At 42.7% G+C, this 9133-nt stretch overlaps 1 long non-coding RNA gene across 1 annotated transcript in view; it reads left to right on the top strand.

Moving 5' to 3' along the window:
• LOC149859546 (uncharacterized) overlaps positions 1-8710 on the top strand; it is a 115055-nt gene extending 106345 nt beyond the window's left edge. The window contains exon 4 of the long non-coding RNA XR_016443420.1: positions 8370-8710. This is a non-coding gene — a long non-coding RNA (uncharacterized LOC149859546). The remainder of the gene's footprint in view (positions 1-8369) is intronic.
• Positions 8711-9133: the final 423 nt, after the last annotated feature.

The raw sequence follows: 9133 nt of genomic DNA on the forward strand, positions 1-9133 counted from the left end.
CTCCTGCCTCATTTTTTGGAAAAGTTGGAAGTGAATGAGGCAGGGAATTACGGATGAGGGGAAATGGTATTGTGATTATGGCAGTTGAATTCTGTCCTGGAGACCGTATTCTAACCCTACTTGGACTTAGAGTACATATGACATTCCAGGCAAATTGCTTTTCCCCAGTGGTCACTAGCTATGTGTTCCTTATTTCTGGGTGCCCAATTTGACATCTTGGACTATGATTTGCAGAAATGTTGAGGTTTTACAATGGTAACTGAACTCAGTAGGAGCTGTGCTTTGAACAAATGAAATACCACATGGTCCTAAATATTCTTAAAAACAAAAAAAACACAACAACCCAGAAAAAAACATAAAACAAAAACCAAAAAAACAAAAAAACCCAACAATCCCAGGTGACTCAAATCGGTCACTCAAAATTAATGACCAGTACCTTCATTTCTCCATGTCTCAGGTGCATACCTGTAAAATTGGGATAATAATGCCCCGTCATTTCATAGACATGTTTTGAAAATGAACTGAAAGCATTCAAATACTGTAATCATCAACACCTTTGATAAGGAAATTAATAACTTTGTATTTCAGGGCAGGATTTGAATGGTGTGGTATAAAGAAGGCTGGCAGACACTGATTGAACAATGTGGAGAAAACAAAATAGTGAATAAGCTTCTCATTATGTGAGCCCTATCCAGCTTGTGCACTAAATTAGGCTGGGATCCTGTGGAAAAAATAGTATGCGATCATGTAATTAAAGACTGTATCATAATGCAGATGCAGCAGGGGGGAAGACTGAAGTTGCACAGCAAACCTTAATTCTGGAGGTTCTTGACTTTTGAGTTGTTGACTTCACAACCTTAATTATTTTCTATTAGTGTGGTGTGTGTATATGTGCACGTGTGTCTGTGATGAGGAAAGATGCTATCAACTGATGCCAGAAAAATTAACCTTAGATATGAAAAGTGCTTTTTTTCCTTTCATACTGTTGGATTATCTGTTGTGTAGTTGGAGAAATCTTTTTTATCAAAATTTTGAAATTTCAGTGAAAAAGGGAGTTGAAATTTCCTAATGTTGATTTTTTAAAAGGGGAAATGTTTAAATAATATTTTCACTTTTTTTTCTTTTCCATTTTGATCAAATATAGCAACGAACAAACACTGATGACAAAACAAAACAATAATGAACAAAATGTCATAAATATTCCTCTATACCCTTTTTCCTATCTGCTCTAAAGTTCAGTGTTGATATCTAGAATGAGTGATATCTCAGGAGCTTAGTGGTGTATCTTTCTCTTAACCACATTAAAAATGCTTTTTTTGGAGCCAGGGTGAAAGTGAACATCTTTGTTCTCCTGAGTCCTTAGTTACTTGACTAATGAGAGTGTTTGGATTGATGATAAATCCTCTGTAATATATTAATGAGTTTCTGGCTTAAACAGTGTAGTAAAGCTGATGAAGAAAGCTACAGGGAGGGAGGAGGGAAGTGATAGTGGAAAGGCATAGGGAGAAGTTATAGGTGGCAAACTGAGAAAGAAAGGAATAAAAGGAAAAATGAAGTGGAATAGAGAGAGGAGGAAGAGGTGAATGTGTCCATCATGATCTGAGGCACCATAACCCACCCACTCCCTTAGGCTATGCAAATAATATTGGGTGGGTTAAATGTTTGCTGCTTTTTTACACAGGAGCTTGCTTTATATAATTCAGATTATGAACCTACTTGGAATGGATGTGGGTAGTGTTGGCACCTTTCATGGGTATCATAGTAGTTTGCCATGAGTGAGAGGATGAGACAGATTTTGCTCACCTTCTTACTGAAGTCAGTGAGACAAGGTTCTTGATCAAGGCAAACACAACTTAGTCATCTCTGTAGATGGACGTGAGTTTACATAACCCACCAGTGAAATGCAGCCATGCCTTGATACTGGAAGGAATAACTCCCCATTCTAACTCAGTTGGCAGAAAGGGTAGGTTTGGACAAATGTCCTTACTGGTTAAGGGAGAGAAACTTTACATCATACTATGTCCAAACCTCTGCTGATCTCTTTTATACCTTATACTTACTTATAACAGGTGAAGTACCCCCCCACGCTCCCCCCATGTGATAAAGTATATTTATCATACACATGCTACCACCTCACCTGCATCAGGCGGAAAATCTATCTACCCTGGGTTTATACAATGATTTTTCTCTCCATTTATACAGTTGGGCCTATAGTAACTACAACACCCAGCTTTGCAGGCAGGGGTTAAATACCAATCTAGATAACCTGACCTTGGAAACTTTGTAAAGAGGGTTTTTTGTTTCCATATGGTGGGTCTTACACAGGAAACAGTAAGCTTATAGAAAGGTTTTGTTGGTGCTTAAGTGAAATGGCCTGCATAACAAATTAATGAGCAGAGATGGTCTGAGACATCAGAGAAAAGCAGAAATGATATTTTTCAGCAGTATATCCACTTTTCAAGCAGTTAGACTTGTAAGTAATCAGTACTGTTCATATCTAACTGGTAGTTTGGTAGGTGAAACTATTTCACTGCTCTGAGGTCATCTTGTCAGCTAGCACCTATATCTTGCAGGAGCTCATACAGTCTCTCACTCTGACTACACCAAAGTTGTGAAATAGAGCTGACTTGAAGCATCAAACCAAGCATCTTTGTTTCCTGCCTTTTGCCATTTTGAATACCACACCTTTTAATGCCTCAAAGCATCTCAAGTCCATTCAAAGAACCTTTAGTGGTCTAACACAACATAGTTGCCTATGGGGGAAATGATTGGAATGCATCATTTCTAAAACCATTGGCATCTTTGGGCCCAATCCTGCAAGGTGCTTAGTCAGTAGGTGTTGAGGATGTCCATATGTCCCAGGTATGCACAGTTAATTGAATATTCCAAAAGAAGGGATGCCTAGGGATTCCTTTTCCAGCCAAACCGACATGCCCAAACCTTTACCAAACTTCTGCTGGAGGCTGCCGCCATGTCTGTCTGAAGCTACAGGAGAAGGGCACTGGAGACTTCCCTTGCTTTTGAAGTTCTGAAATCCCAGTTTTCACTTGACAAACACATATTTGTGCACAGACACACTCACCTGAACGCACTGCTGAAAAATAAAGCTGTCAAAGAATTAAGTTTCCTCCTCCTTTGGCCTACAAATATGGCCACTTCCAGCATTACATTTGGCTTTTAAAGCTGCAAAATGTGTTTTCTCCACTAGAGGGCACATGGGCCATTTCCTCCTCCTGAACACACAAAAAAAAGTGAAACTGAAACATTTTAAAAATCTCCAGCCTGGAAGAAATGGGGAGCAAACTATGCAAACTGGGGCACCAAGCCTGCTCTCTTGCTTTTTATTGTTACAGTGGATGCTAATGAATGACGTTTCACTTACCTGACAGGTGGATGGAAACCTGGGAGGTTGACACAATGCAGTGTGACTAGGATAAATACCTCTTAAATACCTCATCTTGGAAAAGCCTTATCCTGAGGTTCTAAGGACATTTGAGAGTTAATCTTCTGCCCGCATGATACTGTGAAAATTCTCTAGGCTTAGCTCTCAAGTCACGTGTATTTGTTTTCATATGTGCATGTATATGAATGTGAGTGTGTGAAAAGGACACATAGATGTATACACTGATCCCGGTATCTATATACACACATGGCCAGCCTATAGCTTGCAAAGTAAATTAGACTTAAATGACTCTTTGGAAACAAAATAAATCAAATAGGATAATAGTACCATCTTTTTATCTCATTTGTTCCCATACAATTAGTAGTTTTACTGCCATGTTGTGACAGGTGACTGTGTTTGACCTTTGACGCTTGGTTGGTTGGCTGGTGCTCAAACTAATGAAGACCCTTAATGGATTGGCTTTTGCGAAGATGTGTGCGGTGGGGTTAAAGAGAAAATGGTGCTGTAGACAGAGTCCAGAGAAGATCCTTCAATTAAACCTGAAGTCTATTAGCAAAGAAATATTGAGGAGGTTGAGAGTTAGCAATGATTTAACCATTGAGTCTTCCGAGTGATTCGTTAGAATTAAAAAAAAGATCTCTTGGATTATTTATTGTTGTGAGCCTGCATGGGCTACTTCTCGGTTGGGCGAGAAGGCAAGAACAGACCTGTTGGTTTGGTGAGGCTTGGAATAAGAGATGTTGTCCCTTGCTTTGCTAGCCCCACCCACACATGCAGCTGATTTCACACTGGAGAAAGGACTGAGGACAAATGAGGCAATAGCAGAAGCAAATGGAGAGTGATGCTGGAGAAGATAAAATTAGATATCTGGGATAAATAAGACTTTTAGAAGCTTAATTGTTTTTCATGATGTAAATAAATTACAATAAAAGAAGGGACAGCCAGCATGCATGGAGAAGAGGGCAATGTAGAGCTGCAGAAGGGGACAAGTAATGAATACAGGAGGAAGGAGCCTAATGGGGGAGGTGGGGGTGGTATAGGACAGGAAGGGGGTTGGAAAAAAGAAAAAGTGGCACAGAATGAATACAATGAGAAGGAACTGGCATGAGATGAAAGTAAACTCTGATCTGTTGTGACCCCAGCAACACTGGACTGGGTCAACAATGAGTTCTGTCTAATCCAGGCTCCTGTCTTTGCCAGCAGTACATTCTTCAGAAGGTGCAAGAAGCCCACTGCAGGTGGATTTGGGGTTATCTCCCTCCCATGAAGGTCTTACCCTGTTTCATAATAACTAGGGGTTGGTTTAACTCAAAACTATGAGGTTTTATACCCCTCTTTGCTAGTGCTGTCTACTTTAGCTCTGTTATTCATACACCTGTCCAATGTCTTTTTACCTTGTGTTAAACTGTTGGCTTTGGCAACATCCTGTGGCAATGTGTCCCACAGTCTGATTGCAGACTTGTGAAAGAGGATTTCCCTCAAGCCCTTTGGAATTTGTCACTGTACAGTTCCCTTGGGCATCCCTTGAGTCTTGTGTTTTAAGATGGGTGACAACTGGAGCCTTCTTCTGCCTGTAGTGAGGGGAGAGAGGGTATACAAAGGAGGAAACCACAGTGGCAAGGCTGCTGGGAGGCAATCTCTGGAGGAGGCAGCTGTGCCTTCATGTGTCACCTCATTGCTATCTGCTGCTGTGCGCATCTCGTTAGGATTTGTATTTCCTTAGGGACTGTAGGCCATGAACAAGATCAAAGGAAATATTTGCAAAATGGCTAGACTGGTTTAGGAGCCTAACCCCATTATGGAAAAGTGACTTAAGAGCCTACATCTCTGGCAAGTCAGTGGGACTTGAGTTTATATTGTGAATGGACAAGGGGAGATGACTTATCCAAGGTCATATGTCAAGTAGGGAATAGAACCCAGGTGGCTTGACACCCACACCAGTGCCCTTCCTATTCAACCACACTACCTCAGTTTGTCTGTGAGCTGGTTCAGGAGGCAGCCTTGGTTATGCTTGCTTCTCCTAACCACCAGCCTACACGCAGTTTCATGCCTGTGGAGGAGACCGCCTTGCAGAGAACCCATTCTGTCTGGAAACAAGGCCAGAGCGACCATGCTTGTTCTGTGTTTCTCGTGCCCCACATTCTGTTGCTACGGAGGTTTCCAGGACGTCCAGGTTTTTGATTCTTTACACTTCTGCTGCTTATTTCTGTGAAATCAGAATCCTTGAGTGACACCTCACCAAGGAGAATGGGTTAGATCCTGATCTCAGCTACATACTGGGTCAGTCTGGATTAACTCTGACTCTGCTACAGTCCATGGAGTTATATCAGTTTTAAGATGTGCTTCTCTAGTAAACTCTGCAGGTGACCGCCCATGTGGAGCTTACTAGGACTGTATCCTGGTGACAGGGAGCATATAGGAAACAAAAGATCCTGAAGATCCTTGGTTGTAGGGGGACGGCAGGGTTGGAGATCCAGAGCTGGAAATGGTGTCTATTCCTGGAATTCATCCACGATTTTCAGTCATTCTACCTTTGTGTATCATTGCCTGTCTCTCTCATTCTCGCTCGCTCCCCCACCCCATGTTGCTTTCTTTTTTACTACATTTATCTTTTACAATTTTCTTCTTTTTCTTCTCTTACTCATCCTTCTTTTCTTATTTCCATATGCCTTTGCTCCCTATTGTTTCTTCTTTCACACTTGTCTTCCACAGAGTATTCCCTCTCTTTCATTCACAGTGTCTCTCCCTTTTTTCTTTCTCAAATACACACCTCTCTTCTCCCTCTTCTCCCCCCGTTTCCTCCCCCCACTTTGGGGATAATTTAACATGTTACACACTAACTTTCCAGTAATGGCACTCCGGCTTTTTGAAATTCTGCTTCCCTGTTTTATGGCTGGGCTTCTAATGGTTATCTTGCAGCCCTGCCTCTGGCGATCATGTAGGGAATAAATAGAAGCTGACACAGTAATTTACTTAAATCTTCTCCACACTTTTGCAGCATTTTCCTCCAGAGGATACCCCCGAAACAACAATTATTTGAAATGTCACGCGTTCCTGCCCCTAGGCTACCGACAAATGAACATTAAATCTATTAACAACAAAAAAAATTAAATGTTTACTTTTCCGAGAAGGTAAGGAGAAGCTGGAGAGAGGGAGGGATGCCTCCAATAAATTTCTTCTCAATAATAAAGAGGTGTAGTTAATGTTCTCTCTAAGCAGAGCCGGCTCCAAGCCCACATCCCAGGAGAACAGAGATGAGCCACTGGAAAGCTGCTGGAGAGCCTTGCTAGGGCACCAATTATAGCCTCATTTTTCCAGGCCAGGGACCTTGGTTTTAGGTCAGTGTTTGTGCATGTTAATGAGATGTTAAATCAGTCAGAAGTCATTATGAACTGGGCACTCCCAAGTTACCATCGATCTGTGGAGGAACTCTAGCTTTAGTACCTGGCATCTTGCAAGCATCAGTGGGATGTGTCCTCGCAATGCACCCTGGGATGTGGGGATATCTCATTCCCATTTTATGGAAGAGAAAACAGAGGGCAGGGTGGATTAAGCCATGAACCCCCAATCAGGCAGAAAGTGTGGCTGTGTCTGATGGCCAGCTGGGGTCTCCTGAGTCCCAGACTTCTACCTTGCCACTTCACCCAGCTCTGAAAAGCATGTGTCAGCACTACCACAGCTCTGTCACAACCTATATCAGTCATTGACATGGCCTCTCCAGCCACTTTAGCTAGGCTCCAACAAGACTTGGTGGGACCCACAAAAATCTTTAAAACTAGAGATGGGCTGAAACTGACCCTCCTGGATCCAGGCACTCAAGGCTCTTACTCCAGTCTAGATCTGTGCCCTAAAAATGGGCCTTGTCTTTATATGGGACTGAATCCCACTTTGATGTGACTGTCCTGAAGTCCACTGGACTCTAACATTTCAGTGTCGCACTGAGGCACTTTTTAATGAGTGGGTTAGATTGAGCAAAGATACATCAATGTCATCTGTCCTACCTCCTTTGTCCCACAGGCAGGTTGCTCTACTTCTGAACTCAGATTTGATCAAGGTGGAGGCATGGTCAAGTGCTTTGCTGTTTGTGCTGTGACAAGCAGACCATGGCTGTGACAGGTCTCTGTCTAGAGGTAGTACTGAACTTGTTTCCTTGTGATAGTGCTCCACTCACCAATACTGTTGCTGATGTACAGGGCCAGCCACTGAGGCAAACACCCCATAGGCCTTCTGCTTTTAGGTCCAGCAGAGCTCTGTGCCTGGCCCAAGGGCCAATCCATTGCCTCATTGCCACTCTCCAGGACAAGGGAGTGCTGGTTCAAGATTGATTTTTACTCAGCTACCAGGCCTTTCTTAGTGGGTGATGGCAGCTCTTCTATAGGTAGGCATGGGCATTTCTGAGCAGAGACCTGCTTGCTTCCTATAGCAAACCAGGGTGAAGGCATTCCTAGGCAGGCATGTCCTGCAGTAAGGCATGCATGCAGGTACTTCCTGGCCTCAGGTATTATCCTTCAGGTATCTTCTGGACTGAAGTTCTCATGAGAGTAACCTCTAAGGCTAGCACAGTCATAACAGTTGGGGCTCGCAAGTCCTGAGTTGGGGCTTTGAGGTCATGCTGTCAACCTGATATTTCACTTCCTCAGTTTAGAGAATTCCAAGGGAATGTCTTAGTCTAACAGTGGGCCAGATTGTTATGCCCTTTCTCAAGCTGAAGAGTACCTTCCTGCACTGATAGCCCCACTGAGACACTGGAGTGCTTGCAGCACAGGGAGCTGCATTGTACTGAGTAATGGGCAAGAATCTAGCCTGATAAATTATCTCAAATATTCTCACACCTGCTGCAAGTCCTCCTCTAAGGAAATGGTTCCAGCATCTGGTGCTGCCAAGAGTCTTCCAGACTTCCTTGTCTTCCAGCCCACAGCAAATATGCCCACTGGGTCTTTCTTACATGTTTCTGTTTATTTTCCAGAGCCATCAAAGAAGTATGTTTTATGGAAGAGGTGTGCCTGTCCCCTGCTCCAGATCCAAGCAAGCATGTGAGAACTAACAACTTACGAAGAGCAAGCCAGACATCTTACACTTTATATGTCTGATCCCTCACATATATAGGCAACCATAGAGCTAGTGCTATTCACAGCACATGGGGACATATAGGTCACTTCTATCAAGTGTACAGTGTAGTCAAGAATACACTGTTACGCAGCAGACAAACATTCTCTTATTTGTGTAAACTGTCTCTTCAAGTTGTATACACATTACATAAAAACCTCTGTAGCTACTAGTCTGCTATACGTCCTGTGGACTATCAAGGAAGGCACATAGTCTAAGCTAATGGGGTAGACTCTCAGTGGTATAAAACAGTCTAACTTCACTTAAATCACTTTATACCTGCTAAAAATTTGGTCCTTTATGTCTATCTGTCTGTTTTATACTCTAATCTACTTTGCTGCATCCCTAGTCTCACTCCCTTGTAAAAAAAAGAAAAGAATTTAATATTGGCAAAAATACCCTCAAACAGGCTTGCTTGGGAAGTGACACATTTTATAGCCAGGCTGTCTGTTCTGTTTTATGGGCCTGGTTCTGATCTCACTTCCTGATTTACCCCCAAGAAAGAAGTGGGGAATCAGGCACTCTGTGCTCAGCTTCCTTATGCTGGACCCCCTTTTACACAGCTTCTCCTCTCTTTCTTTTGAGTGAAAAGAGGACTCTGGTGCGCCCCATCAAAGTTAAAGG

The sequence above is a fragment of the Crocodylus siamensis genome, chromosome 7 (assembly GCF_052110815.1).
Source record: "Crocodylus siamensis isolate JL-2025a chromosome 7, ASM5211081v1, whole genome shotgun sequence".
In the NCBI taxonomy this organism is placed as follows: domain Eukaryota; kingdom Metazoa; phylum Chordata; order Crocodylia; family Crocodylidae; genus Crocodylus; species Crocodylus siamensis.